A 19,416-nucleotide genomic window follows, 5' to 3' on the forward strand; every position below is an offset into this window, starting at 1 on the left:
AATAAATAACCCCCACCGTCCCCGGGGCCACCCCGCGGGCAGGGCGAGGCCCGGGGGGCTCCTCCCGGCCTCCCCGAGCCCCGCTGCCTCCCGCCTCCCTCCTCCCCGGCGCCCGCCTCCCCGCGGCGTGCCCGCCTCCCTCTCTCCGTCCCCCGGCCGGCAGCCGGGCAGCGGGCGGGCGCTGCCGCCGGCCCCACAGCAGCGCGGCCGGGCTGCGCGGAGCGGAGCGGAGAGGAGCGGGGCTGGCTGGGCGGGGAGGGAGGGAGGGAGGGAGGGGAGTGGATGTGTGTGTGTGTGGAAAGAGGGGGGGGGTGAAGGGGGAAAATCAAATAAATAAATAAGCTCCGCACCAATAAGAGAGGCAGCGGCTGCCGAGCAGGCTGGGCTCGGCTGGGAGAGGTCCTCGCTCGGCTGTGTGTTTGTTTGTGTTGTGACCGGAGCCGCGAAGTTCAGAGCCCAAACGTGTTGCTCCGCTCCGCTCCACCTGCTCGGCCGGCAGGGGGGTGCTGGCCTCGGCCGCCCCGCCGCCCTCCGGGGCCGAAGGACGGGAGAGGAGCGCGGGGCCGCGCCCGCCGCCCGCCCGCCTTCCCCTCAGCTACCGCCGGGGAGGCGACGGACAGGTGAGTGAGGGAGGGAGGGAGGGAGGGAGCGAGGGGGTGACCGGCCGGCTGCCTCCCCGCCCCCCCGGGGCCCCCGCGCCCGTGGGAGCCAAACCTTGTGTCCCCCCCCCCCCCGGCCCCCGAACCCCCCTCCCCAGGCGGGAGGGCGAGCGCCGGGGCTGCGCCGCTTTTGCGCGGGGACGGAGGGGGCGCAGGGGGCGTCCCGCGCAACAGGCGCCGTCCTGCGGGGGCACGGGGGCAGCTCGCCCCCCGCAGCCCCCGGGCTGAGCCCGCTGTCGGCGCTCCGCACCCGCGGAAGGTGCGCGGGCGGCGCTGCGGGGCCGCTGCGCGGGGTGCGGGCGCCCGGCAGGTGGAGCCGTGCGGGGTCCGGCTCCGCGCCTGGGCGCACGGCGGGGGTCGCAATTAGCCGCGGCCACACGTGTGCGGGGTCGCGTGTGGGTTTTTTGGGGGTTTTCTCCCCTTCTTCCTCGCGTTTCTGGCTTTGCGGCGCGCACTGCGTACAGGCGAGAGACGGGATGCTAAGGGTAGTCCGTCTTAATTAGCGCGGAACGTATAAAAGAGTAACTGCCAAAATTATTCAATAGCGGCTAACAGTTAAAAGATTATCCCGGTACTCTGCAGCTAGCAAGGAGCAGACTGTACTAATTGGATAGTTAATGACATTTAAATAGGCAGGCTTTCTTAAAATAGTAAGCTCCACTCTTGCAGGGAAGTGAATAGGGTGTTAGAATATTTAATAACTGTATTGCGGTGACGGTAACACTTGTAAAAGGACCGCGGTAATTAAATTGTTAGCTTGGCCGCTGGCACTGGGACGTACCTTGCATCGGCTGAGAGCAGGCTGAATGTACCTTGCTTCTCCTCCGACAGGGAAACAGAGCTGCACACCTCGGGATTTGTGAGGCCAGGTCGAAAGGCAGGCAAATTTTGGTGTTTTGTCCGGTGAAATCCTCTGCTGTCTGTTAGTGGCATCCTTAGACCGGGCTAATAATTGTGCTCGAGGTGTATGGCACTTGCTGCTTACTGCTTGAGTTTGATGTCACTTTCCGGCACTTAGGCTGATTAGAAATAGGCACTGCTCTTCACTGTTGTGAAGGCTGGATCGGAGATGGTGTAGCAACGCTCCACTTGTCGTCCTTCACAAACTAAACAGTGAATGTAGTCTTATTTATAATAACAGCATACCAGCTTATACACTGCTCAGTAACAGTGATGAATTAATCCATTTCTGCATGGTTAAACTTTATTTTCTGAACTCCTTGTTCTCCAAATCTCTCATATCTCTTTCCTAGCTTGAAATTGTTCCGTGAGAAGCTCAGACGATAGCTGCATAAACCTGTTGCATTTGGTTTGAAAAGTTTTCTCAGTATAATGTGTAATAAAGTTGGCATAACAAGCAGAAGCACAGTGTAATGTTATGGCTGCCGTATTTTTTTTTCCACAGAGGAATGGTTCCCACTGTCTCCATCAAAGACGTATTGAAGGAAAATGCCAGAAATTAAATTAAATAAGAGATTGAATTTAACAAATTAAATAGGATATTCTATTTTTGGAACTTGTGTGGAGATTAACACATTAGTAAAATTGCTATGTCCATATGGGCTCTTATATTTCTGTGCTTTATTCCCTCAGTCTCTGGTTTTGTGTTTGACGTAATTTTATTTTCTTTTGAGGTACAAAAAAAAACCACAGAAATAAATAAACTCACAAAACACCAGTCTAAATACTGGAAGTGCTTGGAGAGTGTGTCTCCCAAGTTGGTGAAAATGCTGAGCTTCACAAAAGTTACATTCACAATTGTAAAACTAGTCTGTTTTCATCTTGTGTCAGGTACTGCAGTTCTCACTTGGGAGTCTTTCTGCGTTGTATCCCAACCTTGCTCTTTTCACTACCGCAGATACGTTTCCCAAATACTTGATTCTTGCATGCCAAACTATCCAAATATTTCTTCTGAACCTGAATTCCATTCTATGTGTTCCCAAGTGAGGGTTTCTAAAAATCAGAATAATGGAGCTTTTGGTTTCTTTCCCCTCAGTTCCTGTAAAAATGTTAGCTTGAATGAGATTGAGTTTAATGTTCAGGTTGGATTTCCTCCAAAACAGAAGTATGACTTTCCACACAGCTGATAAATATGTAGCTGAACGTGTTATCAAAGATTTACAAAACACTGATGTCTTGACATCTGGATTTGTGGAGTGTCTCTGATACAACATGGATTGTGAGAAAATGCCAAGGTGTCTTTTTTTTTTTTTTTTTTTTTTTTTTTTTTGGGAGGGAAAAAAGCAGCAGCAGACAGAATATCAAAAAATGCTTTCCATAACATACTATATTGTAGGAAGCTGCTTTGGAAAGTTGCGTGCATATTTTCCATATATTTTATGGTAATGCTTCCAGCATAAGTTTTACAAGAAAATGAACTTCTTGAAAAATCCTCCTAATGAAACACAGATAACGTATCTTTTACAACATCTGCGTATTTTTCCCAGCTCTTATTTATAAACCCATGCAGGAAGATGCCCCAACATTATTAAGCACGTTCTTCCGCATTGCTTCCAAATTGGACCAGCTGAAGTCTTTCGTGCACCCTAACATCTGCAGGAGTAATGTTAACTCAGTGTCCTTACTAGGTTGACAGTACCCTTCTGCTCTTCTGAATCTTCCGTTAGCACAGATCTTTATACGCAGTAGAGCTGTACACGTAATACATCTAGAAACATAGTGTTTACTAAAATCACAGCTCAATGTGGATAAAACAAAACAACCTTTGACATTAGAAAATTCAGTTTTTAATATCGAGGGTGGGAAATGGAAGACATTCTTAAATCCTGTATGATTATCATACTCATATTGTTTTAGATGAAGGAATGTCAACTTCAGGTGCTTGCCTCTGTCATAATGGTAAAATACTCTACGGTTGCCTTTGAAGCTACAGGATGCATTACAAATCATTCCGGGTAAAACAAATATTTAGGAAGCAGAGATGCAGAATATTTTTTAATTAATTGAAGTGAACAGGCTATGAAATTTGGTATCTGAAAACCTTTCTAGTGCAGCTAATAAAGTAATAATTGCTACCGATAGATATTGGAATTGGACTTGAGGGAAGTAATACAGCCTTTAAAAAAGAAACCCAACGTGTTGGTTTCATAGATGCCGAGATTTCTTTTTATACATTATAATAGCACATTACTGTATTAATGATAGCAATTGAAGTTATAGATTAGTAAATTCCGTGGACTTAGCAGAGTCATGGTTTGCAAATTATCAGAATGACTAAAGCATTAAATTACACTTGTATTTGCACAGTAAAGTTAATTTCATACAAGATGACTTGCAGCTCTGTTATGTTACAAATACATTTGTGCTTCTGAAATTGCATACTTTCATTCAGGTCTGTAAAGAAACTAAGTTTCACAGGTGGACCTGTTACTTCTGGACTTACTGATTTAGCAGTTTAATGATGGATTCTCTAGGACTAGCTATTTTGGTGACTAACAGTTCATCACACAGAGAAGACTGACCTTAGTTTAGCACACCCACATGCATTGATATATATATAAAAATGTGTGCCTATATAGACTGCATGAACATCAGTAATTTTGTTAAGTAAGTCTTAGCAAGTGAAATAATCTTATCTGCTTTGTAAATTGCTTTAGAGATTTAATTCATCTAGTACATGGTATCCCCAAAATACACTATACTATAAGAAAGAATCTGCAAAGATTTCTTTTTAAGCATAAGAAGTATTTTAACTGTAGCAAGCAGAAAGATCAGCATGGAGTATTTGCAAATACTTTTCCTCTAGAAACATGAATGAGTCAAATATGATGTCAGTTTTATTAATTCAAATTGCATCTCTAATCTTAAACTATTGCAGTATAGTACCTAAAGGCAGTCTGCCTGTGAGCACTGCTGAAATCTAGAACTCTTGAGAATGTCTCTTCTAATAGCTGCTAAATGTCCCAGTGTTTATTAAGAGGTAATGTAAGTGGAATCGAATGTTATGGCAGCGTAATGGTCTCCTGTTGAATATAAGTTTCATGGCTTAGCAGACACACTTTTGGAAAAAAAGCATATTTCAGCATTGTCAGTTCAATAGGAACTGTTTCTGGGAAAAACAACAACAAAAAATTAAATAAGCCACTACAGAGAAATCTTTTCATCATGCTTTTGTAGCGCTCTAATGAGAGCAGCATTGCTTTGCCTTCATTTGTTGAATGAGGGGCTAGTTTCCAGAGATCGGTAGGGTCACACACACATGGTGGTGTCTGCTCCAGTCCATGTCTGTACAGATACATGGCACTTCTGCTAGCTCAAGTTTTTACTTCCTCCAGGGGGAAGAGAAACGTGAGGTAGCTGCATGCCGCAACATGCTGTTGTGACCGCCTGGCAGTGCAGAACCAGAGGGCAGATCTGCGGCTGTCCCACTGTGTGTGATCTTGACCCATGTGGAATATTTGGAACAGGAGTGTTTTGAATATAAAAAGGGAAGTGGTCAAGTTGGTCTTCCCTTCTGATAGACAAATATGCATTGACAGTTCTTCTGTTTATTCAGGAAGCATTTTGCCTTTAAAATAGATTTAAAAATCCTTTGATTTAATCTCTTTAGAAGTATGTGACAAATCATTCTGGCTGAAGTACTGTTCCCACATTGATCTCTACCTTTTTATTTTAAACCTCTTTCCCCTTGGGACTGGGTAACATTGAGATGTGGCCATAATGATGTTCAAAAGAGCATCAGCCATTTTCAAGGGCAGGGAGCAGGGCAAAGGCAGGGAAGGCAGGCAGCCAGCAAGGACTGAGCTCAGATTTATCTACTTCCTGAGCAAGTGGGGTGAGGAAGAAAGAAGGATGAAGCATGTGCTAATTGACAGTGGGCAGTGGCCCCAATGTCACAGCAAGAGATTGTTGAAGTTTGGTCTGAACCACCTCCATCTCAGTCCTGGGAGACGTTATCTTGGCAGCTAATTCCACTTTATGGCAGACTGACCATTATATGTATGATTTCAGATGAAAGCATTTGAACTGTTAACAACATTATCTGAAATTGCACAGATTTATGTGGTGGCAACCATCTAACATTATGACTGGTAAAACCCATTTTAGGCCTTGCTCTTGCAGACACTACATCCATGTTTAATCTGATGAGTTCTGCTCGTATTTTTAGGACTACAAGTTGATACAACAAGAGATGGGAAGGGTAGTCTTTCATTGGAAGGAAAGTCTGCTTAATAGTTTTCTTTTTGGAAACTAACAACTTTAATTTTGGAGGATCTGTTACTGGCAATGAGTACCTTTGCAACCGTATATAAAATACGGTTTCAGTGGTGTGCTAACCCCTGCAAGTCATTGGGGTAGAACTTGTTCTTGGACAGGAGAGATTATGAAACCTAATCGTATGTTATAGTGAAATAAAGGACAACATTCAATGAACATTCAAGTTTTGTGAAGGTAATTTTAAAATATCTTGAACTATTTGCTACAGCAAAGGGGGTGAGATACACGGATGAGAATCGAAATGGATGAGCTGGTAGTCTAAGGGGAAATCAAGCTTTTGAGAAAAGATATGCTAGTTGGTACAGATTCATCCTTTATTTTCTATTTCAGCAGATCTGCTGCTAATTTAGGGTGTGGGCTGAGGATAGCCAGTGAATTAGGTACAGTGGGTAAGAAAGTACTGTCCATTCACTTAAAAACTGCTGTTAATTTAATTGGATTTTTAGCTGCCTTTTAGATTAAACTGCATTTGTATTCCTAGTCTATTGCAGTAGGAAGTAAAATGTGCTCATTTGCAACTCCAAGACTAAACTAATTAATTTTAGTTCACATTGCAAGAGATTTATTGTGGCTTATGTGTCCCTGGGAAAAGGAATAGTAGATTGTTATAAAATGCTCTGGAATAAGGATTATTATTATTATTTTTTTAAATAAAGATTGGATAGTTAGGGCTTACTTCAGCAACAGCTAGGATTAGCAGCAGTGAGGCACAAGTGGGATAAGGGTTAGGTTTTACCACCCTTCCTTAGGCTCACTAGAAGATACTTCTGTAGCTTCGTGAGTATTCACTCCGCTACACTCTTTGATTTCTCATGCAAAAACTGGGGAGGAAACCACAGGAAAAGAATGAGAGGAGATTGCATGGGACTGATTGGCAAACTAGCAACAGCTGTTAGAACAATCAAGGGGGATGATGAGCAGTTATTCTTCAGTAGGAACAGAAGGAGTGAGGACTGGATTTAACATAAAGAAAAAGGAGGAGTGATGAGAAGAAGGAGCGTGGTTAAAGAAGGATTTAAAATTCTACCTTGTTAGAAGTTCTTGGGACAAAGGTTAGTCAACAAGGGGGAGAAAATGATTTTTAAAAAAGTTATTTTGAGTAAGAGGTATCTTTGTATGTATGGAGTTAGATACCAAGTTTGTCTCTTGAAGAGCTTGTGCTGTGCTGTTAGAGGACGTGGCGTGAGCACCTGAATCTCAAATAGTACGTGGATTCGTTGGGTTTAAGCCAGGTGGGGGAGAACTCCTCTTTATATGCACAGGATTTATGTCGTGCTGCGTGGACTTGTGTTCTTGGAGGACAGGAAGAGCATTTAGCAATTTCTAAAATCTCTCTGCCCTTGTTTCCTTTTAATAGACTTTCATCCTACTGTCTTTTTCTCTATCTTTGTTTTCTTTACTTCTGTGATTCAAGAGCAGGAGGATCTGAAGATAAAATTGACCTAAACTGAAAACTCCCTGAACCAGTAGGATTGACTGGGGCTGTGATCACACTCAATTTCACACTGCTGCTAGTGTCATGTAGAGTAATATTGTGAAGGATTCTGTCGATTTTTGGTTCAGCTGCTAGTTGTCATAATGGTAAAGAATCACAGGGAGGTTCACTATCTTCAGTCAGTGAATGAGAAACTTTATTAGAGAAAGGAAAACTGGTATTTTCTCTGAAGCTTTCTTTCTTTTCCTCATTATAAAGCTTTCACATAGAATCTTTTCATTTCCTGACTGAATATCTGCAGCTGATTTTCAAAAACTGTACATGACATTTGAAGTCTTGGTTCCATACACGTTTTTCTTGATGGAAAAGTTAACTTAAATTGTTCCAACTCTTTGGCTATTCATTTGTACTGTCTAACAACCTTTTCAGTTGAACTATTTAGAGGACTATATAGATAACCAATTTAAACTGAGTAATTCAGTGGGGGTGGGGGATGGATAAGGAAGACCTTTAATCATATTGAATTGTCTCCAAATAGTTTTGCTGGTGATACTGACGGTATAAAGTAAGGGCAGCATTAAACCTCTTAGAAGGGAAGAGCAGGTGGGATCTGGTTTAGACAGCCTTGCTACCAAAAGAACGATATGGAGAACTTCTGCTTCATGCTTTGTACCATCTGTACTCTGTAATCAGGCGGTTTTGTGTGTTTTCGTTATTATCATTACTCTTTTGTGTTCTGCAGTAACGGCTACAGATGCACTTGGAGAGTGGGACAGGACTCTCTTGTGCTAGATGGCATGTGCATTTAATGAGTACAGATTGTTTTAGCCTTGTAAAAGACAGCAGATTCCACTGTCTCATCGAGATGTATGCACTTGCATATGCAGCACGTCTACTGTAATAAATATATAAGAATATATGTGCCTGTTTACAACTTCGGAAAAACTAGTTAAAATTTAAGCATATTCATCTTTCTGCACCTTTTCTTTCACTCACCCATCCACCATGGTTGCATCTGCCCCTTTTGGGGAATTCCATGGCCTTCGGATCACACCCCAAAGATTCCATGTTGCTCATTAGGTACCGATAACTCACGGATATAGCATAAATAGTGTGCAGCTATCTACTGGAAATAATTCTTTGCTTAGAAAACTTTCTATCCCTGCTCTTGTTTACTTCGAATAACAATCACTTCCCTTAGGTCTCCCTCTTGCTCTTCTATTTTGGTTTCATCTGTTTCTCAGGTGCAACTGTATTTCTGCTATTATTGTATTTAGCTGCATTTACAGCTTGTGATTGATTTCACTGTGGTCAGCCCTGACTGCTGCCTCCTGAGCTTTGTGAGTAACTACCTTTTTCTCTGACTATTTGTCTGACTCTGCCTGCTTGCTCTGCACCTCCCCACATAAATGCTCCTAAGTTGGTATTTTGAGAGCCAAATCTGAGTCTCAAACAATCCATTTTGTGAATAACCTGTAGCCTGGAAAAAGATTTATTGTCAAATGTGTATAGCAGCCCATCCTATGTTTTGCATAGAAAGAGGACAGCATGAGGAAGAGATGCAGTAACCACATAGTATTTTCAATCTTAAAAATATAATCTATTGCCTTAAATTGAATTTCTTCATTAGTGCACAAACTGTAATCTGCTTAAGAGTTTTGCTCAGCAGTCATATTTTACAGAAGTTACATATTTTACAGAGTTACAGAAGAAGCATATTGCTTTTATGTGTGGTTTTTTTTTTTTTTTTTTTTTGAAAGCTGGTTTGAAGCCAGTGAAAGAGAAGTGTTAGCTGTATGAAAAGCTTGTCAATTTACCCAGGGAAAAGATGCAAACTGGATACACAGGTATAAGGCTCTGTTTCATCATTGTCATGGTAATCCATCTCAATCTTACTTCTGGGAGGCTACTTCTAAGTTTATGTCAATTTACATTTCAGTGAACACCTTGTTTCTATTTCTTTTCTGCAGTGAAGGTGTCCTTACTTATTAGATGACTGCATTTTTGAAATGCCTATCATGTTTGTAAAATAGCTGCAGTGACAAAACATATACAGGAAAATGTAACCTGTGTTAAATAATGCATATTAGACTAGCAGTTATTTCAGACCTAGTAAAACAAAAAACACCCCTGAAATTTTCCTGCATTTCCTAGACATTCCTTCAGTATTCCAAGGTGACGAATGAGCACCTCTACGTGTTCAAAGCTTGCCAAGTCTGGGCTCTGAGACAACCCACAACAGAAGCTGACCTGTAATTAGGAAGTTTTTTGTTTAAATGCCCTCAATAACCGCAGCAGAAATATTGGTTCATGGGGAGTCATAAACAAGGTATTTCAGGACTTAGCATTCAAACCGCTATTGTGAGCTTGATTTAAAATTTAAAAAATAATAAAAAAGCCTTTCTTCAGTCAGTGAAGCCAGTACTTTGTGCCTTCTGTAGAGAACAATACTAAACCTGGATGGCTAAATTCTGGATTAACTCTTCCTAATGTTTAAAGGTTTCATTTTATGTAATGTGTAGAAGTAATATACTGTATACCTGCACTTTTTAAAAAATCAAGAATGAGTCTGTTTTCCAACATAATCCTTTTTGCAGACAACTACAAGAACAATATGTGGCACTGCAAAGTAAAAATTGAGTCTACTTTGCTTTTTGTGATTTTTACTTCTTCAGCTTGCTCTCTGTTCCTCAAAACATTTTCTTCTGACAAATGCCACCAGTTATACTGTGTATCAGAGATGACAGGCCCTCTGTATTTAGTGTTTTGTTCTTGCTGCTGCTGTAAAAATGGCTAAACACAAGTAGCTTGTCATCAGTGAGTTAGAATTAAATGAATCTCATAACTGAAGAGTTTACGTGATTTAAGGGCTGTTAACATACTTTTCACATTTGACATACATGTCATACATCTTGCTCTTTTCATTTTCCTTATCTCAAGACTTTTCTTCATAAAAATACCTCTAGCTAAAGGAAACACCACGTTTATTCCAGAGTGATAATCCTTCTCTTCTAATCATATCTCATAATTAAAAAAAGGGAAAAATAAACAACAAAAGCCCACCAAACTAAGAGCTCTTTTTAATTATTATTATGCATATGTACATATTTTATTAGCATATTGGAATCCACTAGGAAAATGATGAATGCTAAACTGCGTGGGATTTGAAGCTACAATTTTAGTTTTCTGCTGGACCAGTGATTTGCTGTGGTTATTTTAACCCTATTATCTTTTATATTTTCATTTTTTTTCCTGAAGGTACGGAGACATAAATAAAGTATCTAAGTGGGGTTACACATTTTCCAGTGTAATATGCTCTGCTTTACTATTCCTATATAAATTCCCTAAATTAGCTGGTATGAAACTGAAGAAAGCATATAATGACTCTAGAATTGGTAAGCACGGTTTCATTGTTCTAAAGGTGCCGTTGAACTTCTAACAGTGATTTTGGTTTGAGTCATTTCATGTTCTATTTTTATTTGTGTCCATTTTGGCAATAAGAGTAGGCCAGACGGTTTTATATACATTAATTACCAATGAGTTCTTACCCAGGATTAGGCAGATTGGGGTGGGGGGGGGGAGGGCGAAAGAATGTGTTGCTTGTTGAAAATGGTCTACATTTGGGGAATCTTTATCCCTTTATTTTTTTCTGGGTGGAGGGTAGGGTAAATACTTCGTGTGTTAAACTTTTGTGTAAATTTGTGTAAACTTTAAAGCTAAATTCCCAACTGAAACAACAGTATTAGTTAAAAAATCAACAGCTGTGCAAAAAAAAGTCTCTTTTGCATGAAAGGCACACTCTTTGCTTTTGAAACAAAGATCTGCTATTTTTAGTTGTATATGGTGGACACAAAATGGACATTCTTCAATTCTACTTGTTTATTTTGTATTATCTGTCAGAAAAATATAAAGAAAAATCCTAAGTTCCAATCTTGCTAATGGTCGTGCATGTTCAAGCCAGAGTTAAAAACATGTAAATAAGGAGTCTATAAAGAAAAACTTTCAACACTGTAGTGATGATATAAATCTAAACGTACATCACTCTGAGAAGTCTGAGAAATTAGGTATTTGGAACAAATGCTATGATGATAATAACTTGTTTTCTTTTACATCCATTCATTCTCACCTCTTTTGGTAGTACATATGGTTTTGCTATTAAAGCGAAGATTATCACACAGTTCTTTCCTGGACATATTGAATACATTTAATTTTAGAACCTTGATTTACTTGCTCTGTTTATTAAAACAAATGTTTTGACTTTTGAAAATACTAGTTGGCAAAAAAAGACAAAGTGAAAGTCACTCTACCTTTAGACCTTTTCTATAAAGATATTTTAGACTTTTTCTATAAAGTGCGAGTTGGAAAACAGTGCTGTAGCTATCCACTGAACAGGGGCTCTATGGTGTGTGCTATTTAGTACATAATGGAACGCACTGTATACTGAAGGGTTGTATCACCGTTCTTGCAACTATGAAAAATCACAAAAATCATGTGAAAACTTACAGTGCAAGAATAGCTGGTAAAACGTGAACGTTGCTGAACTTAACTAATTTGCTTCTTTGTTAGCATGTGTGTTCTCAAATACTGAAAAGTTGACCGTTCTTTTAGAAAAGGACTATGATATCTTAGTCTCTTCTTTTTTTTTTGTGCGTGTGTGTGAAGTATTTCTATAATGTGCTACTGCAATTTGGATTTAAATTCCAAACCTTTGAATAGTTTCAAGGTGACAAGTGCCTTGAAACCTGTTCTTAGATTCAATTAGCTGATTGTCTTATTGTCCCATTTATCCCCCATATTTTAATTTCCTGTAATAATAAGTTGATAAAAATTTTAAGTAAATAATTCATAATGGTCTTTAAATTGGTGAAGAAGAGGATCTTTTTTTTTTTTTTTTTGTAGTCCTATATGAAAGGATATTATTTCTGATTTATTTTTATAGTTAACAGCAGAAATTAGGGTATTAATTACTTGAGTGAATTTTAGGTCTTTGCTAATGTTAAATTTTCACACTTTATATACGTAGCTGGTGAGAACAGTAATACTGTCAATGAATTTCAGATTTAACTAATTTTCTTTCCAGTACACTTCTTGGGGAAATTACCTTTTGGACAGAATCTGAAAAGCTATGGAAAGAGTTTTATCGTTACTTAATTTGCTTTCCATTGTTTGATTTGATATACAGGAGGCCAGTGGAAGACTCATTCTCTTTTACTATGTGTTAAAAGAGCTAAATGTAACCTTTGTCACAGGCTCTGGAGAGCTCTTATACAAAGTAATTTTCTACTAAATTGAAAGCTTCTCATAGTCAATAATCACTTTATGTAATAGACATATATCTTATCCTGTAGCTCAATTATCATACAAAGGTGCTTTACTGTGAGGAATTTTCTTAGGTAGGCCAGTTGTTTGGTTGAAATCCAGCAATGTCAATCAATTTTGTGATACCCACGTAACAAAAAAATAAAACAACCAACTTTTAGACTGTTTTCAGGTGGTAACTGGCTCTATTGCCCTTTCAGTCTGTCACTGAGGCGTGCTTCTATGGGTTAACAGTAAGAGTGTTACTGTGTTGGTTTGGGAAGCTAATTTAATCTGCTTTACAATCTGAATGGCTGTGTCTCCCGTGTACTTGGTGGCCTTTGTAGTGTCACTCTTAATACTGTTTTACAAGACAGTTTTCTTCCTGTCCTTTGCTTTCCTTATCTGATATTACGCTCAAGCTGATGTGTGAACTTGAGCTGAAGATGCCCATTCCTAATGATTGCATTTTGTCACTAGCTGCCTGTGCTGTGCATGGTCTCAAATCTTTCCAGATTTACCAAGTGTGGTCAAGCACATTTTAATTCAGTGCAATTATGCCGAATAGTCCTAGTTAAAGCACTCCAGCTCTCTCTGCTTCATGGAGAAACTGTCTGTCTTTTTGGCTATGGTTAGAGAACTACATGTTCAGTATGGGGCTGCACCAAGCGGGTCAGTAGAAAACAATGCAAAAGGTACGCTGTTTTGTCTGACATCCCATGTCTCTTCAGGGCTTGAAATACTGAAATGTCAGGGCTGTACATTAGAAGGCTCTCCTCATTCAGGTGCCAGAAATCTGGTGTTCTTTGTCTAGGGTTAAACGCTTATGTGTGAGAGGAGCTTATTCACTTCAAGAGGGCAGTAACAGTGACTGCAGACGTAGCTTGGCGCTTAGGGCACCTGCACAGCGGGAACACCGGGCTTTCAATCTGCCATCTTTTGAAAGGACTTCAGTTAATAACTTGTGTCCTATGGAAGCAGCAGGTTATGTTGTTTTATTACCGTGCAGCAAATAATTTTGACAGAAGTGGAAATAAAGATGTAATATAGTGAATATGAGAGGAGTTCACTCTTGTATTCTGTTTTTTTTTTTTTCCCTCATTGGAATGTTATTGGGTAAACAGATTCATTCTGTGAGTAGGAACTAGAATAAGGGTCTCAAGTCAGGAAACTAAATCTGATTGTTAAGGTCATAGACACGCAGGTATTCAGTGTCAGAACCTGATATAAAAGATCTGGCATTTAGTCATTGCTAGCAAATGTCAGCTATTGTACATAAAGAATGTATAGCTTTAGAAAAAAAGTTTGCTAAAGTATTTGAGCCACATTTCTATTATCACAACATTTTACACACTTTATAGAAAAGAAATCTTTTTCATATAATATAAGCTAGCATCACAATTACAATTTGGCTAACAGAGAGCTTGAATTTGATCACAGAGTTAGTGTGGAATTTCAAGGTTCAACCAGCCATGTAGATTGAACAGTCATCTGACTAGGGAAAATATTGGGAAAATATTTATGTGTATTGTTTTATCGTTGATTGATATTGTTTAGCAATCTGCAAGTAAAAAGTAATAAATAAATAGGGAGCCTGTACGGTGGTAGTCCCCTCAAAGGCCTCCAGACAATTAATTACCTTCCTTTAAGCCAAAAATGAAGAACAAACCAAAATCCACCCAAAATTGAAATGAAAATATAAATCAAAACCCCATGGCACTAATGTCATTCTCTCTCAGTAAAATACAGTAAGGAGTGAGTCTCTTATATTTTAAAATGGTTCATGGGTGGGGGAAATACATCCGCGGTCAATTTGTTCAGTCATCACACATCCAGTAGAGTGGAAGCAAGAATATCTTTCATATTTAATATGACCAATTGCACAGTTACCAGTAATATATGTTTATTAAACTGTAAACTTCCTGGTTTTCTGCATCTGACTTTACTGTTTTTTCTCAGGGTGCCAACATAGTTGTTGTCAGTATTATCCCAGTGAGGAACAGGGTAAATTAAATGGCCAGCTGTCTTCTTCTGTACATTTTTCCTTATTAAATATTCTTATGAATATTCATAAAACTTAGTTTCATTCTTTATCCAACTGTTTAACCTGAAAGTACAGATTTTTTTTAGTTCACTCTAAACTTATATATATTTCTTATTTGAAAAGAGGTGGCATGGCCAAAGATTGGAATGCTAATTGTGCTTCATTCCTTTGTGATATAAAAATCTAGACACTTCTATGTGCTTAAGCTTCAAATATAAAGAAAGATGATTTTGTCTAATTACTGAAACAAGAAAGAAGTTCAGCTCATAAGCCATAACAAAAATGCTAAGTACTGTTTATTACTCTTTGTAACAAAAATGGGCTGAACTGTTTTTTTAAGATGAATGAGCGTAGTCTTTAGAAAATTCATCTGTCTCACTACATCTGTATTTGTGTAAAGTGAAATGATGACTTGCGTTTGTGTAGGGAGCAGGTATTAAAGAAGGCTTTTCAGGCATTGCTACGCTATCACCAGAATTATAAGTATGCATAAGGACAGTGGAAAAGAACTTTTAAAGAATCAAATTTGGAAGTCTGGAAAAGGGTTTCTTAGCGTTTCAGATGATGCACTTTTCTTACATGAACATTATTCTTTGCAAGAGGGTTTAGTTCAGTGGAAAAAAATATCCTGAAATGTAGTGAGCCTTAAAATATTAACACCAAAAGTGTGCCAGCCGGTTCACTAGCAACTAATGTACATTTCACAAATCATGAGTGAGAACTGAAGACATAGTGATCATTACTTATAATAGAGAAAATGATCAACTACGAAGTATTGTGAATATTAATTAGACTTGGTTATTACTCAGAGGTGGCTTTTTCAGCAGCATTTCAAAGGTGATTCCAAGATACTTTTCCCTCTGTCACAGGTTAGTTCTGAGACTTACTAAATCATAGAATCAAAAAGGTTAGAACAGATCTCCAAGATGATCTGGCAAACCATCCCTCAACCACCAATATCACCCACTCAAGTGGGTCCTTAAGTACCAGGTCCAACCTTTCCTTAAATACCCTCAAGGACAGTGATTCTGCCACCTCACATTGGAACCTCACGTTCCAATGCCTGGCTACTCTTTCTGAGAAGAAATTTCTCCTAAGTTCCATCCTGAGATGGAATGGAGACAAATGGAGAATGTAAGTGAAGTTCTGTTGACAAAACATTGAGTCTGTTGTAGGGTAAAATTCAAATAATAGATCAAGAATTTTGGGAAGTTCTGATCTATTTGTAGGTATCTACTTTGGAATTGACAGGGTATGTATGGGTGCAGGGAAAGCACCATTGTATTATTAGGTTCATTTTTGCCATAGGTTTTGCTATAATATGGCAGTATTTGTAGTACTTATGCTGAGGACATGAGGATCTAGAACAACAGTGTTCCTTGTTTCAATTGCATGTAGGAATTATTTCACAATAGTGCTTCTAATTCTGTTGCTAGGGCCTAAATAATGTATAATATTAATAATAAAATAATATATAATCAATAACACAATATATAATCAATAACACAAGGTATTATTGCGTATTATGTAATTGGCATTTGGCAGCCAGATCCATAATACTAAGGTTTTGGAAATCACGTTTTCCTAAATGTGGGCAAAATACATTAGGTGAGGATTACCACATAACATTTGTTACCACATAACACCTCAACTTGTTTCGTATCACATAAATGCTAAGGAGTTAGTGACTGAAAAATATAGTCACTCTACAGAAGAACCTAATGGCATTTATTGTGCATTTCTAAGTTAACAGTAGAATCCACAACAATTTTGGTATGTGCCTATACATTGACTTGGACAGGCCACTCGAACTGCCTCAAACTTGTACTTGCAATACTTGTCTCATCCAGCATCATGCATATCATTTTGGGAAGGTATCCAGTACAGAGCTTTGTAGTAGAACAATTTCAAGGAAATTGCAGACTGGATGCAAAAGAATAAAGGACTAGAGTTTCACTTGTTATCTTTTAAGGTTCTAGGACAGCATATCTACATTCCACTTTATGGAGCAGTGGTGAGCTTGAGTGCATTAAGACAAGACAAATACATACTAAAAAATGTGTACTAACTTGCTAGTACAGGTGTACTCAAGGAGTACCCTGTCTGCACAGAGCCAGTGATGCTGAAAGGTCAGGAAAACTAAAGAAGAGAAGGGAAAACATTGCTGGATACCACTGACTTTGCTTATTCTCAAAGGCTTTTTTTTTGGGGGGGGGGGAGGGGGGTTCTTTCTGTTAGTTGTTTTTTTGTAGGATGGGAGAAGATAGGAATTGACTGAAAATTACTGGTTCTGACTATGACATTGTTTCAGCAGAGCTGCAGAACTTAACATCTGAAGAATGTGTTACTGGAATTTTTGTTATTCTCCAGCCTAGAGAAGAAGCTCAGATCCCAACAAAGGCAAGCTAGACAGTCTTCCAATATGTGCAAGGTATTTACAGAGAAAATGGAGGGTGTTCTTCTCATGACGATCCTCAATGGCTGAACAAGGAAAACAGGCACATGCTTCAGAGGGAAATTCTGTTTAGATGTGAGACCACGAGAACAAACTGTAGGTTGCCCAGAGAACTGGTGGGATTCCCCTTACTGGAAGTGAAAATCAAGACACAACTTAGTCTGACAGGAATCTGGATAACCTAGTATAAAGTCCTGCTTTCAACAGAAGCTTGGATCGGTGGTCCCTTCCAACACCAGCTTTTTGTGATTCAGTGCTGCAGTAAGAGGCTAGTGTGCTCCTTCATGGTGCTGTCTGAAGAGAATGGGGGAAGTTGCCTGCTTCATATAAAATGGAGAAAATGCTGAACAGTAGCTGAGTTTCTTTTATTTGCTTCTCAGTAATTCATCTTCAGCTGAGTTTCTCATATTTGCTTTTCAGTAATTCATCTTCATCATTGGCAAGTCTATATGTGGTACAATGATCATGATGAACTCAAAAATAGATGCTGGATCTAGTCGATAATTATGCAGTATATGTCAATAACTGATCATACACACTTTTATCATCATTATTTGGATACTCTTTATATGAGCATATTGTAGAGGGGTGGAAAGAGACAACTTTGATCATGTCAAGAACCAGATGCAGAAGAGGAAGCGGAGGAAGCAGATGGGTTTTATAATCAGGTGTTTTCTTATTCACAGATGAAAAAAAAAAAAAAACTAAATATGTTCATTTTATCCTATAGCAGGAAGAATTAAGCAACTGCATGTAGTGTCTAAGAGTCTGTATATTTAGCCTTTGGATCAAGACTGCTTGGTAATTCAGTTTCTGGCTACACAGGACACCTTGTATTACTACTACTGTTGACGTTGTGGAGTACTGTAAGGAGAAGACAAGATCCCAAAGCAAATTGGTGTGGACTGATATTTCTGTGACAGCAAAAAGTCTTTTTTTATTCTTTTGAGTGGTTCTGAGGTGTGGCTTTGAGTGATTTTTCTTGATGTTTCTTTTTGTGACAAAGTGTGAGGGCATTTGGAGGTGAAAGGACTGCAGAGGCTACAAGGGTTGCTCTGGCTCTCTAGGGTGGTGTGTGCTGGGCTCGGTGTGGTGTGTAGCTACACTGTTGGTGTACAGTGGACCTTGGAGGGACCTTGGAGAAAACCATGCAGACAGAACTATTTGGGGGTGTTACCACCCTTCCTTTTGTTTAGTCTCTGTACGCAAGGCTGAAAATGACTGCAGGTAATGTGCTGAATTAAAAGTAAACCAATTGTGCCGGCATTCATTAATGTAGCTAGGCCTGTTAAGTACCCTGAAAGTCCCTCCTAGCAGGCAGACTACAGGCAAGAGGAGATCACTTTTACCAGCTGCCTAGAATGGATTCCCAGTGTTGACAAACTGCCATTTTCCTTGGATTCCTTTGAAACCACTCATATGACAATCCTTCTGTCAACACTGCCAATGAGTCAAGGGCTCCCAGCTAGATTAGCTGGTGTTTTCATTTAACATTTCACACCTTTGCATCTTGGTGTCTTTTATCCTGAATCCTTGAACTGCTAACAGTTCTATCTCAGCAATTCTACCATTGTAACTTTAGTGCCCATTTTCAAAGGCTTTCTCTCAGCTCTTTGTTGCAATTTTCAGTTTCTGCAAAAGTCTGTGTCAAGGTTGTGCAGCTTGGCCATATCCAAGCTAGGTCTTGGATCCTTGGAATACAGACTGCTGAACCCAGGGTCATGGAAATGTATGGGGTGGGGAGGATATGCAGGGGGATACAGAGAGAGGGTTACAGGAAGTACCTGGAATCTACAGTGTGATTAAAAATTACCGCAGGAGTGTGTCACTGTTTGAATTCAAATTAGAACTAAAATAATGAATCCATATGAATATGAAGGTCATTCTACCACAACGTAACAGCAGAACAGATCTTTTCTTTGACATCCTAGATTTCATGTGTGCTAAAAACGTTATAGGTGCATGTTGCATACTTTGGGAAGTAAATGTGGACTAACCATTGAGATGCAAGTGCTGTGCAGCTACATGTGAATATCTGAAGAAGCACACTAGGCCTGATGAGTTTTCTTTTTTTCCTCCCCTTAAAGCAGTGTGCATCTTCCCAAGCAATTCTGCATGCTTTTACACTACTGTTACACTATTACACATTTATTTACCGTAACTTGAAGGGGTTTACTTATGATGTAGTATTTGGAAGTAATATGTGAGAAGGTATGGTCCTTTCATTTCTTTGCTCTGAAGTTATTACTGTGTGGTTGGCTGAAATTCATGCTTTGGCTGATTATTT

The 19,416-nt window shown here is 39.5% G+C and overlaps 1 protein-coding gene across 1 annotated transcript in view; it reads left to right on the forward strand.

Moving 5' to 3' along the window:
• The first annotated feature begins 331 nt into the window (after nt 1-331).
• TENM3 (teneurin transmembrane protein 3) overlaps nt 332-19,416 on the forward strand; it is a 1,329,889-nt gene continuing 1,310,804 nt past the window's right edge. The window contains exon 1 of the mRNA XM_035325081.1: nt 332-620. The gene's annotated coding sequence lies outside the window, so the exon portion shown is untranslated. The remainder of the gene's footprint in view (nt 621-19,416) is intronic.

The sequence above is a fragment of the Oxyura jamaicensis genome, chromosome 4 (genome assembly GCF_011077185.1).
Source record: "Oxyura jamaicensis isolate SHBP4307 breed ruddy duck chromosome 4, BPBGC_Ojam_1.0, whole genome shotgun sequence".
In the NCBI taxonomy this organism is placed as follows: domain Eukaryota; kingdom Metazoa; phylum Chordata; class Aves; order Anseriformes; family Anatidae; genus Oxyura; species Oxyura jamaicensis.